The following is a 14,090-nucleotide window of genomic DNA, read 5'->3' on the forward strand; positions in this document are numbered from 1 at the left end:
AAATAAATCTTATTTTGCCTACGACAATTGGTATTCCTAGGCGGTGACCCATCCAAGTACTAACCAATCCCGACGTTGCTTAACTTCCGAGATCGGACGAGATCGGGTGCATTCAACCTGGTATGGTCGTAGACAGTAATCGTCAACATTTATGGTCTAATCTATTTAAAAATGTAAAAACTTAAATAAATCATATTGTGCCTACGACAATTGGAATTCCTAGGCGGTCGATCGGGTGCATTCAACCTGGTATGTTCCTAGCCAGTATTGCTCAACATTTTTTGGTCTAATCGATTTAAAAATGTAAAAACTTAAATAAATCATATTTTGCCTACGACAATTGGTATTCCTAGGCGGTCACCCATCCAAGTACTAACCAATCCCGACGTTGCTTAACTTCCGAGATCGGACGAGATCGGGTGCATTCAACCTGGTATGGTCGTAGACAGTATTGGTCAACATTTATGGTCTAATCTATTTAAAAATGTAAAAACTTAAATAAATGTTATTATGCCTACGACAATTGGTATTCCTAGGCGGTCACCCATCCAAGTACTAACCAATCCCGACGTTGCTTAACTTCCGAGATCGGACGAGATCGGGTGCATTCAACCTGGTATGGTCGTAGACAGTATTGGTCAACATTTTTTGGTCTAAAATCTTTAAAAATGTTAACATTTAAATATATTTTAAAAATCATATTTTGCCTATGAAAATTGGTATTGCTAGGCGGTCACCCATCCAAGTACTAACCAATCCCGACGTTACTTAATTCCGAGATCGGACGAGATCGGGTGCATTCAACCTGGTATGGTCGTAGACAGTATTGGTCAACATTTTTTGGTCTAAAATCTTCAAAAAAGTTAACATTTAAATATATTTTATAAATCATATTTTGCCTATGACAATTGGAATTCCTATGCGGTCACCCATCCAAGTACTAACCAATCCCGACGTTGCTTAACTTCCGAGATCGGACGAGATCGGGTGCATTTAACCTGGTATGGTCGTAGACAGTATTGGTCAACATTTTTTGGTCTAAAATCTTCAAAAAAGTTAACATTTAAATATATTTTATAAATCATATTTTGCCTATGACAATTGGAATTCCTATGCGGTCACCCATCCAAGTACTAACCAATCCCGACGTTGCTTAACTTCCGAGATCGGACGAGATCGGGTGCATTCAACCTGGTATGGTCATAAGCAGTATTTCTCAACATTTTACGTCTAATCTATTTAAAAAAGTAAAAACTTAAATAAATCATATTTTGCCTACGACAATTGGTATTCCTAGGCGGTCACCCATCCAAGTACTAACCAATCCCGACGTTGCTTAACTTCCGAGATCGGACGAGATCGGGTGCATTCAACCTGGTATGGTCGTAAGCAGTATTTCTCAACATTTTACGTCTAATCTATTTAAAAAAGTAAAAACTTAAATAAATCATATTTTGCCTACGACAATTGGTATTCCTAGGCGGTCACCCATCCAAGTACTAACCAATCCCGACGTTGCTTAACTTCCGAGATCGGACGAGATCGGGTGCATTCAACCTGGTATGGTCGTAGACAGTATTGGTCAACATTTATGGTCTAATCTATTTAAAAATGTAAAAACTTAAACAAATCATATTGTGCCTACGACAATTGATATTCCTAGGCGGTCACCCATCCAAGTACTACGCAATCCCGTCGTTGCTTAACTTCCGAGATCGGACGAGATCGGGTGCATTCAACCTGGTATGTTCGTAGCCAGTATTGGTCAATATTTTTTGGTCTAATCTATTTAAAAATGTAAAAACTTAAATAAATCATATTTTGCCTACGACATTTGGTATTCCTAGGCGGTCACCCATCCAAGTACTAACCAATCCCGACGTTGCTTAACTTCCGAGATCGGACGAGATCGGGTGCATTCAACCTGGTATGGTCGTAGACAGTATTGGTCAACATTTTTTGGTCTAAAATCTTTGAAAATGTTAACATTTAAATATATTTTAAAAATCATATTTTGCCTATGACAATTGGTATTGCTAGGCGGTCACCCATCCAAGTACTAACCAATCCCGACGTTGCTTAACTTCCGAGATCGGACGAGATCGGTTGCATTCAACCTGGTATGGTCGTAGACAGTATTGGTCAACATTATTTGGTCTAATCTATTTAAAAATGTAAAAACTTAAATAAATCATATTTTGCCTACGACAATTGGTATTCCTAGGCGGTCACCCATCCAAGTACTAACCAATCCCGACGTTGCTTAACTTCCGAGATCGGACGAGATCGGATGCATTCAACCTGGTATGGTCGTAAGCAGTACTTCTCAACATTTTATGTCTATTCTCTTTTAAAAATAAAAACTTAAATAAATCATATTTTGCCTACGACAATTGGTATTCCTAGGCGGTCACCCATCCAAGTACTAACCAATCCCGACGTTGCTTAACTTCCGAGATCGGAGGAGATCGGGTGCATTCAACCTGGTATGGTCGTAGACAGTATTGGTCAACATTTATGGTCTAATCAATTTAAAAATGTAAAAACTTAAATAAATCATATTGTGCCTACGACAATTGGTATTCCTAGGTATGGTCGTAGCCAGTATTGGTCAACATTTTTTGGTCTAATCTATTTAAAAATGTAAAAACTTAAATAAATCTTATTTTGCCTACGACAATTGGTATTCCTAGGCGGTGACCCATCCAAGTACTAACCAATCCCGACGTTGCTTAACTTCCGAGATCGGACGAGATCGGGTGCATTCAACCTGGTATGGTGGTAGACAGTAATCGTCAACATTTATGGTCTAATCTATTTAAAAATGTAAAAACTTAAATAAATCATATTTTGCCTACGACAATTGGTATTCCTAGGCGGTCACCCATCCAAGTACTAACCAATCCCGACGTTGCTTAACTTCCGAGATCGGACGAGATCGGGTGCATTCAACCTGGTATGGTCGTAGACAGTATTGGTCAACATTTATGGTCTAATCTATTTAAAAATGTAAAAACTTAAATAAATCATATTGTGCCTACGACAATTGGAATTCCTAGGCGGTCGATCGGGTGCATTCAACCTGGTATGTTCGTAGCCAGTATTGCTCAACATTTTTTGGTCTAATCTATTTAAAAATGTAAAAACTTAAATAAATCATATTTTGCCTACGACAATTGGTATTCCTAGGCGGTCACCCATCCAAGTACTAACCAATCCCGACGTTGCTTAACTTCCGAGATCGGACGAGATCGGGTGCATTCAACCTGGTATGGTCGTAGACAGTATTGGTCAACATTTATGGTCTAATCTATTTAAAAATGTAAAAACTTAAATAAATGTTATTATGCCTACGACAATTGGTATTCCTAGGCGGTCACCCATCCAAGTACTAACCAATCCCGACGTTGCTTAACTTCCGAGATCGGACGAGATCGGGTGCATTCAACCTGGTATGGTCGTAGACAGTATTGGCCAACATTTTTTGGTCTAAAATCTTTAAAAATGTTAACATTTAAATATATTTTAAAAATCATATTTTGCCTATGAAAATTGGTATTGCTAGGCGGTCACCCATCCAAGTACTAACCAATCCCGACGTTACTTAATTCCGAGATCGGACGAGATCGGGTGCATTCAACCTGGTATGGTCGTAAGCAGTATTTCTCAACATTTTACGTCTAATCTATTTAAAAAAGTGAAAACTTAAATAAATCATATTTTGCCTACGACAATTGGTATTCCTAGGCGGTCACCCATCCAAGTACTAACCAATCCCGACGTTGCTTATCTTCCGAGATCGGACGAGATCGGCTGCATTCAACCTGGTATGGTCGTGGACAGTATTGGTCAACATTTATGGTCTAATCTATTTAAAAATGTAAAAAGTTAAACAAATCATATTGTGCCTACGACAATTGGTATTCCTAGGCGGTCACCCATCCAAGTACTAACCAATCCCGACGTTGCTTAACTTCCGAGATCGGACGAGATGGGGTGCATTCAACCTGGTATGGTCGTATGCAGTATTGGTCAACATTTTTAGGTCTAATCTATTTAAAAATGTAAAAACTTAAATAAATCATATTTTGCCTACGACAATTGGTATTCCTAGGCGGTCACCCATCCAAGTACTAACCAATCCCGACGTTGCTTAACTTCCGAGATCGGACGAGATCGGGTGCATTCAACCTGGTATGTTCGTAGCCAGTATTGGTCAACATTTTTTGGTCTAATCTATTTAAAATGTAAAAACTTAAATAAATCATATTTTGCCTACGACAATTGGTATTCCTAGGCGGTTACCCATCCAAGTACTAACCAATCCCGACGTTGCTTAACTTACGAGATCGGACGAGATCGGGTGCATTCAACCTGGTATGGTCGTAGACAGTATTGGTCAACATTTATGGTCTAATCTATTTAAAAATGTAAAAACTTAAATAAATCATATTTTGCCTACGACAATTGGTATTCCTAGGCGGTCACCCATCCAAGTACTAACCAATCCCGACGTTGCTTAACTTCCGAGATCGGACGAGATCGGGTGCATTCAACCTGGTATGGTCGTAGACAGTATTGGTCAACATTTATGGTCTAATCTATTTAAAAATGTAAAAACTTAAATAAATGATATTATGCCTACGACAATTGGTATTCCTAGGCGGTCACCCATCCAAGTACTAACCAATCCCGACGTTGCTTAACTTCCGAGATCGGACGAGATCGGGTGCATTCAACCTGGTATGGTCGTAGACAGTATTGGTCAACATTTTTTGGTCTAAAATCTTTAAAAATGTTAACATTTAAATATATTTTAAAAATCATATTTTGCCTATGACAATTGGTATTGCTAGGCGGTCACCCATCCAAGTACTAACCAATCCCGACGTTACTTAACTTCCGAGATCGGACGAGATCGGGTGCATTCAACCTGGTATGGTCGTAAGCTATATTTCTCAACATTTTACGTCTAATCTATTTAAAAAAGTAAAAACTTAAATAAATCATATTTTGCCTACGACAATTGGTATTCCTAGGCGGTCACCCATCCAAGTACCAACCAATCCCGACGTTGCTTAACTTCCGAGATCGGACGAGATCGGGTGCATTCAACCTGGGATGTTCGTAGTCAGTATTGGTCAACATTTATGGTCTAATCTATTTAAAAATGTAAAAACTTAAATAAATCATATTGTGCCTACGACAATTGGTATTCCTAGGCGGTCACCCATCCAAGTACTAACCAATCCAGACGTTGCTCAACTTCCGAGATCGGACGAGATCGGGTGCATTCAACCTGGTATGGTCGTAGACAGTATTGGTCAACATTTATGGTCTAATCTATTTAAAAATGTAAAAACTTAAATAAATCATATTGTGCCTACGACAATTGGTATTCCTAGGCGGTCACCCATCCAAGTACTAACCAATCCCGACGTGGCTTAACTTCCGAGATCGGACGAGATGGGGTGCATTCAACCTGGTATGGTCGTAGCCTGTATTGGTCAATATTTTTTGGTCTAATCTATTTAAAAATGTAAAAACTTAAATAAATCATATTTTGCCTACGACAATTGGTATTCCTAGGCGGTCACCCATCCAAGTACTAACCAATCCCGACGTTGCTTAACTTCCGAGATCGGACGAGATCGGGTGCATTCAACCTGGTATGTTCGTAGCCAGTATTGGTCAACATTTTTTGGTCTAATCTATTTAAAATGTAAAAACTTAAATAAATCATATTTTGCCTACGACAATTGGTATTCCTAGGCGGTTACCCATCCAAGTACTAACCAATCCCGACGTTGCTTAACTTACGAGATCGGACGAGATCGGGTGCATTCAACCTGGTATGGTCGTAGACAGTATTGGTCAACATTTATGGTCTAATCTATTTAAAAATGTAAAAACTTAAATAAATCATATTTTGCCTACGACAATTGGTATTCCTAGGCGGTCACCCATCCAAGTACTAACCAATCCCGACGTTGCTTAACTTCCGAGATCGGACGAGATCGGGTGCATTCAACCTGGTATGGTCGTAGACAGTATTGGTCAACATTTATGGTCTAATCTATTTAAAAATGTAAAAACTTAAATAAATGATATTATGCCTACGACAATTGGTATTCCTAGGCGGTCACCCATCCAAGTACTAACCAATCCCGACGTTGCTTAACTTCCGAGATCGGACGAGATCGGGTGCATTCAACCTGGTATGGTCGTAGACAGTATTGGTCAACATTTTTTGGTCTAAAATCTTTAAAAATGTTAACATTTAAATATATTTTAAAAATCATATTTTGCCTATGACAATTGGTATTGCTAGGCGGTCACCCATCCAAGTACTAACCAATCCCGACGTTACTTAACTTCCGAGATCGGACGAGATCGGGTGCATTCAACCTGGTATGGTCGTAAGCTATATTTCTCAACATTTTACGTCTAATCTATTTAAAAAAGTAAAAACTTAAATAAATCATATTTTGCCTACGACAATTGGTATTCCTAGGCGGTCACCCATCCAAGTACCAACCAATCCCGACGTTGCTTAACTTCCGAGATCGGACGAGATCGGGTGCATTCAACCTGGGATGTTCGTAGTCAGTATTGGTCAACATTTATGGTCTAATCTATTTAAAAATGTAAAAACTTAAATAAATCATATTGTGCCTACGACAATTGGTATTCCTAGGCGGTCACCCATCCAAGTACTAACCAATCCAGACGTTGCTCAACTTCCGAGATCGGACGAGATCGGGTGCATTCAACCTGGTATGGTCGTAGACAGTATTGGTCAACATTTATGGTCTAATCTATTTAAAAATGTAAAAACTTAAATAAATCATATTGTGCCTACGACAATTGGTATTCCTAGGCGGTCACCCATCCAAGTACTAACCAATCCCGACGTGGCTTAACTTCCGAGATCGGACGAGATGGGGTGCATTCAATCTGGTATGGTCGTAGCCTGTATTGGTCAATATTTTTTGGTCTAATCTATTTAAAAATGTAAAAACTTAAATAAATCATATTTTGCCTACGACAATTGGTATTCCTAGGCGGTCACCCATCCAAGTACTAACCAATCCCGACGTTGCTTAACTTCCGAGATCGGACGAGATCGGGTGCATTCAACCTGGTATGTTCGTAGCCAGTATTGGTCAACATTTTTTGGTCTAATCTATTTAAAAATGTAAAAACTTAAATAAATCATATTTTGCCTACGACAATTGGTATTCCTAGGCGGTCACCCATCCAAGTACTAACCAATCCCGACGTTGCTTAACTTCCGAGATCGGACGAGATCGGGTGCATTCAACCTGGTATGGTCGTAGACAGTATTGGTCAACATTTATGGTCTAATCTATTTAAAAATGTAAAAACTTAAATAAATGATATTATGCCTACGACAATTGGTATTCCTAGGCGGTCACCCATCCAAGTACTAACCAATCCCGACGTTGCTTAACTTCCGAGATCGGACGAGATCGGGTGCATTCAACCTGGTATGGTCGTAGACAGTATTGGTCAACATTTTTTGTCTAAAATCTTTAAAAATGTTAACATTTAAATATATTTTAAAAATCATATTTTGCCTATGACAATTGGTATTGCTAGGCGGTCACCCATCCAAGTACTAACCAATCCCGACGTTGCTTAACTTCCGAGATCGGACGAGATCGGGTGCATTCAACCTGGTATGGTCGTAGCCAGTATTGGTCAAAATTTTTTGGTCTAATCTATTTAAAAATGTAAAAACTTAAATAAATCATATTTTGCCTAATTCAATTGGTATTCCTAGGCGGTCACCCATCCAAGTACTAACCAATCCCGACGTTGCTTAACTTCCGAGATCGGACGAGATCGGGTGCATTCAACCTGGTATGGCCGTAAGCAGTATTTCTCAACATTTTATGTCTATTCTATTTTAAAAATAAAAACCTAAATAAATCATATAATGCCTACGACAATTGGTATTCCTAGGCGGTCACCCATCCAAGTACTAACCAATCCCGACGTTGCTTAACTTCCGAGATCGGAGGAGATCGGGTGCATTCAACCTGGTATGGTCGTAGACAGCATTGGTCAACATTTATGGTCTAATCAATTTAAAAATGTAAAAACTTAAATAAATCATTATGTGCCTACGACAATTGGTATTCCTAGGTATGGACGTAGCCAGTATTGGTCAACATTTTTTGGTCTAATCTATTTAAAAATGTAAAAACTTAAATAAATCTTATTTTGCCTACGACAATTGGTATTCCTAGGCGGTCACCCATCCAAGTACTAACCAATCCCGACGTTGCTTAACTTCCGAGATCGGACGAGATCGGGTGCATTCAACCTGGTATGGTCGTAGACAGTAATCGTCAACATTTATGGTCTAATCTATTTAAAAATGTAAAAACTTAAATAAATCATATTGTGCCTACGACAATTGGTATTCCTAGGCGGTCACCAATCCAAGTACTAACCAATCCCGACGTTTCTTAACTTCCGTGATCGGACGAGATCGTGTGCATTCAACCTGGTATGGTCGTGGACAGTATTGGTCAACATTTATGGTCTAATCTATTTAAAAATGTAAAACTTAAATAAATCATATTGTGCCTACGACAATTGGTATTCCTAGGCGGTCACCCATCCAAGTACTAACCAATCCCAACGTTGCCTAACTTCCGAGATCGGACGAGATCGGGTGCATTGAACCTGGTATGGTCGTAGACAGTGTTGGTAAACATTTTTTGGTCTAAAATCTTTAAAATGCTAACATTTAAATATATTTTAAAAATAATATTTTGCCTATGACAATTGGTATTCCTAGGCGGTCACCCATCCAAGTAGCAACCAATCCCGATGTTGCTTAACTTCCGAGATCGGACGAGATCGGGTGCATTCAACCTGGTATGGTCGTAGACAGCATTGGTCTACATTTTTTGGTCTAAAATCTTCAAAAATGTTAACATTTAAATATATTTTATAAATCATATTTTGCCTATGACAATTGGAATTCCTATGCGGTCACCCATCCAAGCACTAACCAATCCCGACGTTGCTTAACTTCCGAGATCGGACGAGATCGGGTGCATTCAACCTGGTATGGTCGTAAGCAGTATTTCTCAACATTTTACGTCTAATCTATTTAAAAAAGTAAAAACTTAAATAAATCATGTTTTGCCTACGACAATTGGTATTCCTAGGCGGTCACCCATCCAAGTACTAACCAATCCCGACGTTGCTTAACTTCCGAGATCGGACGAGATGGGGTGCATTCAACCTGGTATGGTCGTAGACAGTATTGGTCAACATTTATGGTCTAATCTATTTAAATATGTAAAAACTTAAATAAATCATATTGTGCCTACGACAATTGGTATTCCTAGGCGGTCACCCATCCAAGTACTAACCAATCCCGACGTTGCTTAACTTCCCAGATCGGACGAGATCGGGTGCATTCAACCTGGTATGGTCGTAGCCAGTATTGGTCAACATTTTTTGGTCTAATCTATTTAAAAATGTAAAAACTTAAATAAATCATATTTTGCCTACGACAATTGGTATTCCTAGGCGGTCACCCATCCAAGTACTAACCAATCCCGACGTTGCTTAACTTCCGAGATCGGACGAGATCGGGTGCATTCAACCTGGTTTGGTCGTAAACAGTATTGGTCAACATTTTTTGGTCTAAAATCTTTAAAAATGTTAACATTTAAATATATTTTAAAAATCATATTTTGCCTATGACAATTGGTATTGCTAGGCGGTCACCCATCCAAGTACTAACCAATCCCGACGTTGCTTAACTTCCGAGATCGGACGAGATCGGGTGCATTCAACCTGGTATGGTCGTAGACAGTATTGGTCAACATTTTTTGGTCTAAAATCTTCAAAAATGTTAACATTTAAATATATTTTATAAATCATATTTTGCCTATGACAATTGGAATTCCTATGCGGTTACCCATCCAAGTACTAACCAATCCCGACGTTGCTTAACTTCCGAGATCGGACGAGATCGGGTGCATTCAACCTGGTATGGTCATAAGCAGTATTTCTCAACATTTTACGTCTAATCTATTTAAAAAAGTAAAAACTTAAATAAATCATATTTGCCTACGACAATTGGTATTCCTAGGCGGTCACCCATCCAAGTACTAACCAATCCCGACGTTGCTTAAATTCCGAGATCGGACGAGATCGGGTGCATTCAACCTGGTATGGTCGTAAGCAGTATTTCTCAACATTTTACGTCTAATCTATTTAAAAAAGTAAAAACTTAAATAAATCATATTTTGCCTACGACAATTGGTATTCCTAGGCGGTCACCCATCCAAGTACTAACCAATCCCGACGTTGCTTAACTTCCGAGATCGGACGAGATCGGGTGCATTCAACCTGGTATGGTCGTAGACAGTATTGGTCAACATTTATGGTCTAATCTATTTAAAAATGTAAAAACTTAAACAAATCATATTGTGCCTACGACAATTGGTATTCCTAGGCGGTCACCCATCCAAGTACTAAGCAATCCCGTCGTTGCTTAACTTCCGAGATCGGACGAGATCGGGTGCATTCAACCTGGTATGTTCGTAGCCAGTATTGGTCAACATTTTTTGGTCTAATCTATTTAAAAATGTAAAAACTTAAATAAATCATATTTTGCCTACGACATTTGGTATTCCTAGGCGGTCACCCATCCAAGTACTAACCAATCCCGACGTTGCTTAACTTCCGAGATCGGACGAGATCGGGTGCATTCAACCTGGTATGGTCGTAGACAGTATTGGTCAACATTTATGTTCTAATCTATTTAAAAATGTAAAAACTTAAATAAATGATATTATGCCTACGACAATTGGTATTCCTAGGCGGTCACCCATCCAAGTACTAACCAATCCCGACGTTGCTTAACTTCCGAGATCGGACGAGATCGGGTGCATTCAACCTGGTATGGTCGTAGACAGTATTGGTCAAAATTTTTTGGTCTAAAATCTTTGAAAATGTTAACATTTAAATATATTTTAAAAATCATATTTTGCCTATGACAATTGGTATTGCTAGGCGGTCACCCATCCAAGTACTAACCAATCCCGACGTTGCTTAACTTCCGAGATCGGACGAGATCGGGTGCATTCAATCTGGTATGGTCGTAGACAGTATTGGTCAACATTTATGGTCTAATCAATTTAAAAATGTAAAAACTTAAATAAATCATATTGTGCCTACGACAATTGGTATTCCTAGGTATGGTCGTAGCCAGTATTGGTCAACATTTTTTTGGTCTAATCTAATTAAAAATGTAAAAACTTAAATAAATCTTATTTTGCCTACGACAATTGGTATTCCTAGGCGGTCACCCATCCAAGTACTAACCAATCCCGACGTTGCTTAACTTCCGAGATCGGACGAGATCGGGTGCATTCAACCTGGTATGGTAGTAGACAGTAATCGTCAACATTTATGGTCTAATCTATTTAAAAATGTAAAAACTTAAATAAATCATATTGTGCCTACGACAATTGGTATTCCTAGGCGGTCACCCATCCAAGTACTAACCAATCCCGACGTTGCTTAACTTCCGAGATCGGACGAGATCGGGTGCATTCAACCTGGTATGGTCGTAGACAGTAATCGTCAACATTTATGGTCTAATCTATTTAAAAATGTAAAAACTTAAATAAATCATATTGTGCCTACGACAATTGGTATTCCTAGGCGGTCACCAATCCAAGTACTAACCAATCCCGACGTTTCTTAACTTCCGTGATCGGACGAGATCGTGTGCATTCAACCTGGTATGGTCGTGGACAGTATTGGTCAACATTTATGGTCTAATCTATTTAAAAATGTAAAACTTAAATAAATCATATTGTGCCTACGACAATTGGTATTCCTAGGCGGTCACCCATCCAAGTACTAACCAATCCCAACGTTGCCTAACTTCCGAGATCGGACGAGATCGGGTGCATTGAACCTGGTATGGTCGTAGACAGTGTTGGTAAACATTTTTTGGTCTAAAATCTTTAAAATGCTAACATTTAAATATCTTTTAAAAATAATATTTTGCCTATGACAATTGGTATTCCTAGGCGGTCACCCATCCAAGTAGCAACCAATCCCGATGTTGCTTAACTTCCGAGATCGGACGAGATCGGGTGCATTCAACCTGGTATGGTCGTAGACAGTATTGGTCTACATTTTTTGGTCTAAAATCTTCAAAAATGTTAACATTTAAATATATTTTATAAATCATATTTTGCCTATGACAATTGGAATTCCTATGCGGTCACCCATCCAAGCACTAACCAATCCCGACGTTGCTTAACTTCCGAGATCGGACGAGATCGGGTGCATTCAACCTGGTATGGTCGTAAGCAGTATTTCTCAACATTTTACGTCTAATCTATTTAAAAAAGTAAAAACTTAAATAAATCATGTTTTGCCTACGACAATTGGTATTCCTAGGCGGTCACCCATCCAAGTACTAACCAATCCCGACGTTGCTTAACTTCCGAGATCGGACGAGATGGGGTGCATTCAACCTGGTATGGTCGTAGACAGTATTGGTCAACATTTATGGTCTAATCTATTTAAATATGTAAAAACTTAAATAAATCATATTGTGCCTACGACAATTGGTATTCCTAGGCGGTCACCCATCCAAGTACTAACCAATCCCGACGTTGCTTAACTTCCCAGATCGGACGAGATCGGGTGCATTCAACCTGGTATGGTCGTAGCCAGTATTGGTCAACATTTTTTGGTCTAATCTATTTAAAAATGTAAAAACTTAAATAAATCATATTTTGCCTACGACAATTGGTATTCCTAGGCGGTCACCCATCCAAGTACTAACCAATCCCGACGTTGCTTAACTTCCGAGATCGGACGAGATCGGGTGCATTCAACCTGGTTTGGTCGTAAACAGTATTGGTCAACATTTTTTGGTCTAAAATCTTTAAAAATGTTAACATTTAAATATATTTTAAAAATCATATTTTGCCTATGACAATTGGTATTGCTAGGCGGTCACCCATCCAAGTACTAACCAATCCCGACGTTGCTTAACTTCCGAGATCGGACGAGTTCGGGTGCATTCAACCTGGTATGGTCGTAGACAGTATTGGTCAACATTTTTTGGTCTAAAATCTTCAAAAATGTTAACATTTAAATATATTTTATAAATCATATTTTGCCTATGACAATTGGAATTCCTATGCGGTTACCCATCCAAGTACTAACCAATCCCGACGTTGCTTAACTTCCGAGATCGGACGAGATCGGGTGCATTCAACCTGGTATGGTCATAAGCAGTATTTCTCAACATTTTACGTCTAATCTATTTAAAAAAGTAAAAACTTAAATAAATCATATTTGCCTACGACAATTGGTATTCCTAGGCGGTCACCCATCCAAGTACTAACCAATCCCGACGTTGCTTAAATTCCGAGATCGGACGAGATCGGGTGCATTCAACCTGGTATGGTCGTAAGCAGTATTTCTCAACATTTTACGTCTAATCTATTTAAAAAAGTAAAAACTTAAATAAATCATATTTTGCCTACGACAATTGGTATTCCTAGGCGGTCACCCATCCAAGTACTAACCAATCCCGACGTTGCTTAACTTCCGAGATCGGACGAGATCGGGTGCATTCAACCTGGTATGGTCGTAGACAGTATTGGTCAACATTTATGGTCTAATCTATTTAAAAATGTAAAAACTTAAACAAATCATATTGTGCCTACGACAATTGGTATTCCTAGGCGGTCACCCATCCAAGTACTAAGCAATCCCGTCGTTGCTTAACTTCCGAGATCGGACGAGATCGGGTGCATTCAACCTGGTATGTTCGTAGCCAGTATTGGTCAACATTTTTTGGTCTAATCTATTTAAAAATGTAAAAACTTAAATAAATCATATTTTGCCTACGACATTTGGTATTCCTAGGCGGTCACCCATCCAAGTACTAACCAATCCCGACGTTGCTTAACTTCCGAGATCGGACGAGATCGGGTGCATTCAACCTGGTATGGTCGTAGACAGTATTGGTCAACATTTATGTTCTAATCTATTTAAAA

At 38.9% G+C, this 14,090-nt stretch overlaps 40 non-coding genes and 33 pseudogenes across 40 annotated transcripts; all 73 read right to left on the bottom strand.

Moving 5' to 3' along the window:
- Positions 1-15: 15 nt before the first annotated feature.
- On the bottom strand, positions 16-134 carry LOC146151526 (5S ribosomal RNA). Its single transcript, XR_014495836.1, has one exon. It is a non-coding gene; the product is annotated as a 5S ribosomal RNA (ribosomal RNA).
- A 194-nt stretch (positions 135-328) lies between these two features.
- LOC146151527 (5S ribosomal RNA) lies at positions 329-447 on the bottom strand. Its single transcript, XR_014497628.1, has one exon. It is a non-coding gene; the product is annotated as a 5S ribosomal RNA (ribosomal RNA).
- A 64-nt stretch (positions 448-511) lies between these two features.
- On the bottom strand, positions 512-630 carry LOC146151528 (5S ribosomal RNA). Its single transcript, XR_014497639.1, has one exon. It is a non-coding gene; the product is annotated as a 5S ribosomal RNA (ribosomal RNA).
- A 74-nt stretch (positions 631-704) lies between these two features.
- LOC146151529 (5S ribosomal RNA) lies at positions 705-822 on the bottom strand (annotated as a pseudogene).
- A 74-nt stretch (positions 823-896) lies between these two features.
- On the bottom strand, positions 897-1,015 carry LOC146151530 (5S ribosomal RNA; annotated as a pseudogene).
- Positions 1,016-1,089: 74 nt separating this feature from the next.
- On the bottom strand, positions 1,090-1,208 carry LOC146151531 (5S ribosomal RNA). The gene has a single exon (XR_014496572.1). It is a non-coding gene; the product is annotated as a 5S ribosomal RNA (ribosomal RNA).
- Positions 1,209-1,272: 64 nt separating this feature from the next.
- On the bottom strand, positions 1,273-1,391 carry LOC146151532 (5S ribosomal RNA). Its single transcript, XR_014495506.1, has one exon. It is a non-coding gene; the product is annotated as a 5S ribosomal RNA (ribosomal RNA).
- A 64-nt stretch (positions 1,392-1,455) lies between these two features.
- On the bottom strand, positions 1,456-1,574 carry LOC146151533 (5S ribosomal RNA). Its single transcript, XR_014497650.1, has one exon. It is a non-coding gene; the product is annotated as a 5S ribosomal RNA (ribosomal RNA).
- A 64-nt stretch (positions 1,575-1,638) lies between these two features.
- On the bottom strand, positions 1,639-1,757 carry LOC146151534 (5S ribosomal RNA; annotated as a pseudogene).
- A 65-nt stretch (positions 1,758-1,822) lies between these two features.
- LOC146151535 (5S ribosomal RNA) lies at positions 1,823-1,941 on the bottom strand. The gene has a single exon (XR_014496518.1). It is a non-coding gene; the product is annotated as a 5S ribosomal RNA (ribosomal RNA).
- Positions 1,942-2,015: 74 nt separating this feature from the next.
- On the bottom strand, positions 2,016-2,134 carry LOC146151536 (5S ribosomal RNA; annotated as a pseudogene).
- Positions 2,135-2,199: 65 nt separating this feature from the next.
- LOC146151537 (5S ribosomal RNA) lies at positions 2,200-2,318 on the bottom strand. The gene has a single exon (XR_014496703.1). It is a non-coding gene; the product is annotated as a 5S ribosomal RNA (ribosomal RNA).
- A 63-nt stretch (positions 2,319-2,381) lies between these two features.
- LOC146151538 (5S ribosomal RNA) lies at positions 2,382-2,500 on the bottom strand. The gene has a single exon (XR_014496029.1). It is a non-coding gene; the product is annotated as a 5S ribosomal RNA (ribosomal RNA).
- Positions 2,501-2,668: 168 nt separating this feature from the next.
- Positions 2,669-2,787, bottom strand: LOC146151539 (5S ribosomal RNA; annotated as a pseudogene).
- A 64-nt stretch (positions 2,788-2,851) lies between these two features.
- On the bottom strand, positions 2,852-2,970 carry LOC146151540 (5S ribosomal RNA). The gene has a single exon (XR_014497661.1). It is a non-coding gene; the product is annotated as a 5S ribosomal RNA (ribosomal RNA).
- Positions 2,971-3,164: 194 nt separating this feature from the next.
- On the bottom strand, positions 3,165-3,283 carry LOC146151541 (5S ribosomal RNA). Its single transcript, XR_014497672.1, has one exon. It is a non-coding gene; the product is annotated as a 5S ribosomal RNA (ribosomal RNA).
- A 64-nt stretch (positions 3,284-3,347) lies between these two features.
- Positions 3,348-3,466, bottom strand: LOC146151542 (5S ribosomal RNA). The gene has a single exon (XR_014497683.1). It is a non-coding gene; the product is annotated as a 5S ribosomal RNA (ribosomal RNA).
- Positions 3,467-3,540: 74 nt separating this feature from the next.
- Positions 3,541-3,658, bottom strand: LOC146151543 (5S ribosomal RNA; annotated as a pseudogene).
- Positions 3,659-3,722: 64 nt separating this feature from the next.
- LOC146151544 (5S ribosomal RNA) lies at positions 3,723-3,841 on the bottom strand (annotated as a pseudogene).
- Positions 3,842-3,905: 64 nt separating this feature from the next.
- On the bottom strand, positions 3,906-4,024 carry LOC146151545 (5S ribosomal RNA; annotated as a pseudogene).
- Positions 4,025-4,089: 65 nt separating this feature from the next.
- LOC146151546 (5S ribosomal RNA) lies at positions 4,090-4,208 on the bottom strand. The gene has a single exon (XR_014498227.1). It is a non-coding gene; the product is annotated as a 5S ribosomal RNA (ribosomal RNA).
- A 64-nt stretch (positions 4,209-4,272) lies between these two features.
- Positions 4,273-4,391, bottom strand: LOC146151547 (5S ribosomal RNA). The gene has a single exon (XR_014498103.1). It is a non-coding gene; the product is annotated as a 5S ribosomal RNA (ribosomal RNA).
- A 64-nt stretch (positions 4,392-4,455) lies between these two features.
- LOC146151548 (5S ribosomal RNA) lies at positions 4,456-4,574 on the bottom strand. The gene has a single exon (XR_014497694.1). It is a non-coding gene; the product is annotated as a 5S ribosomal RNA (ribosomal RNA).
- A 64-nt stretch (positions 4,575-4,638) lies between these two features.
- On the bottom strand, positions 4,639-4,757 carry LOC146151549 (5S ribosomal RNA). Its single transcript, XR_014497706.1, has one exon. It is a non-coding gene; the product is annotated as a 5S ribosomal RNA (ribosomal RNA).
- A 74-nt stretch (positions 4,758-4,831) lies between these two features.
- On the bottom strand, positions 4,832-4,950 carry LOC146151550 (5S ribosomal RNA; annotated as a pseudogene).
- Positions 4,951-5,014: 64 nt separating this feature from the next.
- On the bottom strand, positions 5,015-5,133 carry LOC146151551 (5S ribosomal RNA; annotated as a pseudogene).
- Positions 5,134-5,197: 64 nt separating this feature from the next.
- LOC146151552 (5S ribosomal RNA) lies at positions 5,198-5,316 on the bottom strand (annotated as a pseudogene).
- Positions 5,317-5,380: 64 nt separating this feature from the next.
- LOC146151553 (5S ribosomal RNA) lies at positions 5,381-5,499 on the bottom strand (annotated as a pseudogene).
- Positions 5,500-5,564: 65 nt separating this feature from the next.
- LOC146151554 (5S ribosomal RNA) lies at positions 5,565-5,683 on the bottom strand. The gene has a single exon (XR_014498228.1). It is a non-coding gene; the product is annotated as a 5S ribosomal RNA (ribosomal RNA).
- A 64-nt stretch (positions 5,684-5,747) lies between these two features.
- Positions 5,748-5,866, bottom strand: LOC146151555 (5S ribosomal RNA). Its single transcript, XR_014498104.1, has one exon. It is a non-coding gene; the product is annotated as a 5S ribosomal RNA (ribosomal RNA).
- Positions 5,867-5,930: 64 nt separating this feature from the next.
- LOC146151556 (5S ribosomal RNA) lies at positions 5,931-6,049 on the bottom strand. The gene has a single exon (XR_014497717.1). It is a non-coding gene; the product is annotated as a 5S ribosomal RNA (ribosomal RNA).
- A 64-nt stretch (positions 6,050-6,113) lies between these two features.
- On the bottom strand, positions 6,114-6,232 carry LOC146151557 (5S ribosomal RNA). The gene has a single exon (XR_014497728.1). It is a non-coding gene; the product is annotated as a 5S ribosomal RNA (ribosomal RNA).
- A 74-nt stretch (positions 6,233-6,306) lies between these two features.
- On the bottom strand, positions 6,307-6,425 carry LOC146151558 (5S ribosomal RNA; annotated as a pseudogene).
- A 64-nt stretch (positions 6,426-6,489) lies between these two features.
- LOC146151559 (5S ribosomal RNA) lies at positions 6,490-6,608 on the bottom strand (annotated as a pseudogene).
- Positions 6,609-6,672: 64 nt separating this feature from the next.
- On the bottom strand, positions 6,673-6,791 carry LOC146151560 (5S ribosomal RNA; annotated as a pseudogene).
- A 64-nt stretch (positions 6,792-6,855) lies between these two features.
- LOC146151561 (5S ribosomal RNA) lies at positions 6,856-6,974 on the bottom strand (annotated as a pseudogene).
- Positions 6,975-7,039: 65 nt separating this feature from the next.
- On the bottom strand, positions 7,040-7,158 carry LOC146151562 (5S ribosomal RNA). Its single transcript, XR_014498230.1, has one exon. It is a non-coding gene; the product is annotated as a 5S ribosomal RNA (ribosomal RNA).
- A 65-nt stretch (positions 7,159-7,223) lies between these two features.
- On the bottom strand, positions 7,224-7,342 carry LOC146151563 (5S ribosomal RNA). Its single transcript, XR_014497739.1, has one exon. It is a non-coding gene; the product is annotated as a 5S ribosomal RNA (ribosomal RNA).
- Positions 7,343-7,406: 64 nt separating this feature from the next.
- LOC146151564 (5S ribosomal RNA) lies at positions 7,407-7,525 on the bottom strand. Its single transcript, XR_014497750.1, has one exon. It is a non-coding gene; the product is annotated as a 5S ribosomal RNA (ribosomal RNA).
- A 73-nt stretch (positions 7,526-7,598) lies between these two features.
- Positions 7,599-7,717, bottom strand: LOC146151565 (5S ribosomal RNA; annotated as a pseudogene).
- A 65-nt stretch (positions 7,718-7,782) lies between these two features.
- LOC146151566 (5S ribosomal RNA) lies at positions 7,783-7,901 on the bottom strand (annotated as a pseudogene).
- Positions 7,902-7,964: 63 nt separating this feature from the next.
- LOC146151567 (5S ribosomal RNA) lies at positions 7,965-8,083 on the bottom strand. The gene has a single exon (XR_014496030.1). It is a non-coding gene; the product is annotated as a 5S ribosomal RNA (ribosomal RNA).
- A 168-nt stretch (positions 8,084-8,251) lies between these two features.
- Positions 8,252-8,370, bottom strand: LOC146151568 (5S ribosomal RNA). The gene has a single exon (XR_014497761.1). It is a non-coding gene; the product is annotated as a 5S ribosomal RNA (ribosomal RNA).
- Positions 8,371-8,434: 64 nt separating this feature from the next.
- Positions 8,435-8,553, bottom strand: LOC146151569 (5S ribosomal RNA; annotated as a pseudogene).
- A 63-nt stretch (positions 8,554-8,616) lies between these two features.
- LOC146151570 (5S ribosomal RNA) lies at positions 8,617-8,735 on the bottom strand (annotated as a pseudogene).
- Positions 8,736-8,808: 73 nt separating this feature from the next.
- LOC146151571 (5S ribosomal RNA) lies at positions 8,809-8,927 on the bottom strand (annotated as a pseudogene).
- Positions 8,928-9,001: 74 nt separating this feature from the next.
- LOC146151572 (5S ribosomal RNA) lies at positions 9,002-9,120 on the bottom strand (annotated as a pseudogene).
- A 64-nt stretch (positions 9,121-9,184) lies between these two features.
- On the bottom strand, positions 9,185-9,303 carry LOC146151573 (5S ribosomal RNA). Its single transcript, XR_014498456.1, has one exon. It is a non-coding gene; the product is annotated as a 5S ribosomal RNA (ribosomal RNA).
- A 64-nt stretch (positions 9,304-9,367) lies between these two features.
- Positions 9,368-9,486, bottom strand: LOC146151574 (5S ribosomal RNA; annotated as a pseudogene).
- Positions 9,487-9,551: 65 nt separating this feature from the next.
- LOC146151575 (5S ribosomal RNA) lies at positions 9,552-9,670 on the bottom strand. Its single transcript, XR_014497375.1, has one exon. It is a non-coding gene; the product is annotated as a 5S ribosomal RNA (ribosomal RNA).
- A 74-nt stretch (positions 9,671-9,744) lies between these two features.
- LOC146151576 (5S ribosomal RNA) lies at positions 9,745-9,863 on the bottom strand (annotated as a pseudogene).
- Positions 9,864-9,937: 74 nt separating this feature from the next.
- On the bottom strand, positions 9,938-10,056 carry LOC146151577 (5S ribosomal RNA). The gene has a single exon (XR_014497228.1). It is a non-coding gene; the product is annotated as a 5S ribosomal RNA (ribosomal RNA).
- Positions 10,057-10,119: 63 nt separating this feature from the next.
- Positions 10,120-10,238, bottom strand: LOC146151578 (5S ribosomal RNA). Its single transcript, XR_014497445.1, has one exon. It is a non-coding gene; the product is annotated as a 5S ribosomal RNA (ribosomal RNA).
- A 64-nt stretch (positions 10,239-10,302) lies between these two features.
- Positions 10,303-10,421, bottom strand: LOC146151579 (5S ribosomal RNA). Its single transcript, XR_014497772.1, has one exon. It is a non-coding gene; the product is annotated as a 5S ribosomal RNA (ribosomal RNA).
- A 64-nt stretch (positions 10,422-10,485) lies between these two features.
- Positions 10,486-10,604, bottom strand: LOC146151580 (5S ribosomal RNA; annotated as a pseudogene).
- A 65-nt stretch (positions 10,605-10,669) lies between these two features.
- On the bottom strand, positions 10,670-10,788 carry LOC146151581 (5S ribosomal RNA). Its single transcript, XR_014496519.1, has one exon. It is a non-coding gene; the product is annotated as a 5S ribosomal RNA (ribosomal RNA).
- A 64-nt stretch (positions 10,789-10,852) lies between these two features.
- Positions 10,853-10,971, bottom strand: LOC146151582 (5S ribosomal RNA). Its single transcript, XR_014497783.1, has one exon. It is a non-coding gene; the product is annotated as a 5S ribosomal RNA (ribosomal RNA).
- A 74-nt stretch (positions 10,972-11,045) lies between these two features.
- Positions 11,046-11,164, bottom strand: LOC146151583 (5S ribosomal RNA; annotated as a pseudogene).
- A 169-nt stretch (positions 11,165-11,333) lies between these two features.
- Positions 11,334-11,452, bottom strand: LOC146151584 (5S ribosomal RNA). Its single transcript, XR_014497744.1, has one exon. It is a non-coding gene; the product is annotated as a 5S ribosomal RNA (ribosomal RNA).
- A 64-nt stretch (positions 11,453-11,516) lies between these two features.
- On the bottom strand, positions 11,517-11,635 carry LOC146151585 (5S ribosomal RNA). The gene has a single exon (XR_014497794.1). It is a non-coding gene; the product is annotated as a 5S ribosomal RNA (ribosomal RNA).
- A 64-nt stretch (positions 11,636-11,699) lies between these two features.
- LOC146151586 (5S ribosomal RNA) lies at positions 11,700-11,818 on the bottom strand (annotated as a pseudogene).
- Positions 11,819-11,881: 63 nt separating this feature from the next.
- Positions 11,882-12,000, bottom strand: LOC146151587 (5S ribosomal RNA; annotated as a pseudogene).
- A 73-nt stretch (positions 12,001-12,073) lies between these two features.
- Positions 12,074-12,192, bottom strand: LOC146151588 (5S ribosomal RNA; annotated as a pseudogene).
- A 74-nt stretch (positions 12,193-12,266) lies between these two features.
- LOC146151589 (5S ribosomal RNA) lies at positions 12,267-12,385 on the bottom strand (annotated as a pseudogene).
- Positions 12,386-12,449: 64 nt separating this feature from the next.
- Positions 12,450-12,568, bottom strand: LOC146151590 (5S ribosomal RNA). The gene has a single exon (XR_014498457.1). It is a non-coding gene; the product is annotated as a 5S ribosomal RNA (ribosomal RNA).
- Positions 12,569-12,632: 64 nt separating this feature from the next.
- LOC146151591 (5S ribosomal RNA) lies at positions 12,633-12,751 on the bottom strand (annotated as a pseudogene).
- A 65-nt stretch (positions 12,752-12,816) lies between these two features.
- Positions 12,817-12,935, bottom strand: LOC146151592 (5S ribosomal RNA). The gene has a single exon (XR_014497376.1). It is a non-coding gene; the product is annotated as a 5S ribosomal RNA (ribosomal RNA).
- A 74-nt stretch (positions 12,936-13,009) lies between these two features.
- On the bottom strand, positions 13,010-13,128 carry LOC146151593 (5S ribosomal RNA; annotated as a pseudogene).
- Positions 13,129-13,202: 74 nt separating this feature from the next.
- On the bottom strand, positions 13,203-13,321 carry LOC146151594 (5S ribosomal RNA). The gene has a single exon (XR_014497229.1). It is a non-coding gene; the product is annotated as a 5S ribosomal RNA (ribosomal RNA).
- A 63-nt stretch (positions 13,322-13,384) lies between these two features.
- Positions 13,385-13,503, bottom strand: LOC146151595 (5S ribosomal RNA). The gene has a single exon (XR_014497446.1). It is a non-coding gene; the product is annotated as a 5S ribosomal RNA (ribosomal RNA).
- Positions 13,504-13,567: 64 nt separating this feature from the next.
- LOC146151596 (5S ribosomal RNA) lies at positions 13,568-13,686 on the bottom strand. Its single transcript, XR_014497805.1, has one exon. It is a non-coding gene; the product is annotated as a 5S ribosomal RNA (ribosomal RNA).
- A 64-nt stretch (positions 13,687-13,750) lies between these two features.
- On the bottom strand, positions 13,751-13,869 carry LOC146151597 (5S ribosomal RNA; annotated as a pseudogene).
- A 65-nt stretch (positions 13,870-13,934) lies between these two features.
- Positions 13,935-14,053, bottom strand: LOC146151598 (5S ribosomal RNA). The gene has a single exon (XR_014496520.1). It is a non-coding gene; the product is annotated as a 5S ribosomal RNA (ribosomal RNA).
- Between the last annotated feature and the right edge of the window lie 37 nt (positions 14,054-14,090).

This window comes from Ascidiella aspersa, chromosome 4 (genome assembly GCF_963924565.1).
Source record: "Ascidiella aspersa chromosome 4, kaAscAspe10.2, whole genome shotgun sequence".
NCBI classification, from domain to species: domain Eukaryota; kingdom Metazoa; phylum Chordata; class Ascidiacea; order Phlebobranchia; family Ascidiidae; genus Ascidiella; species Ascidiella aspersa.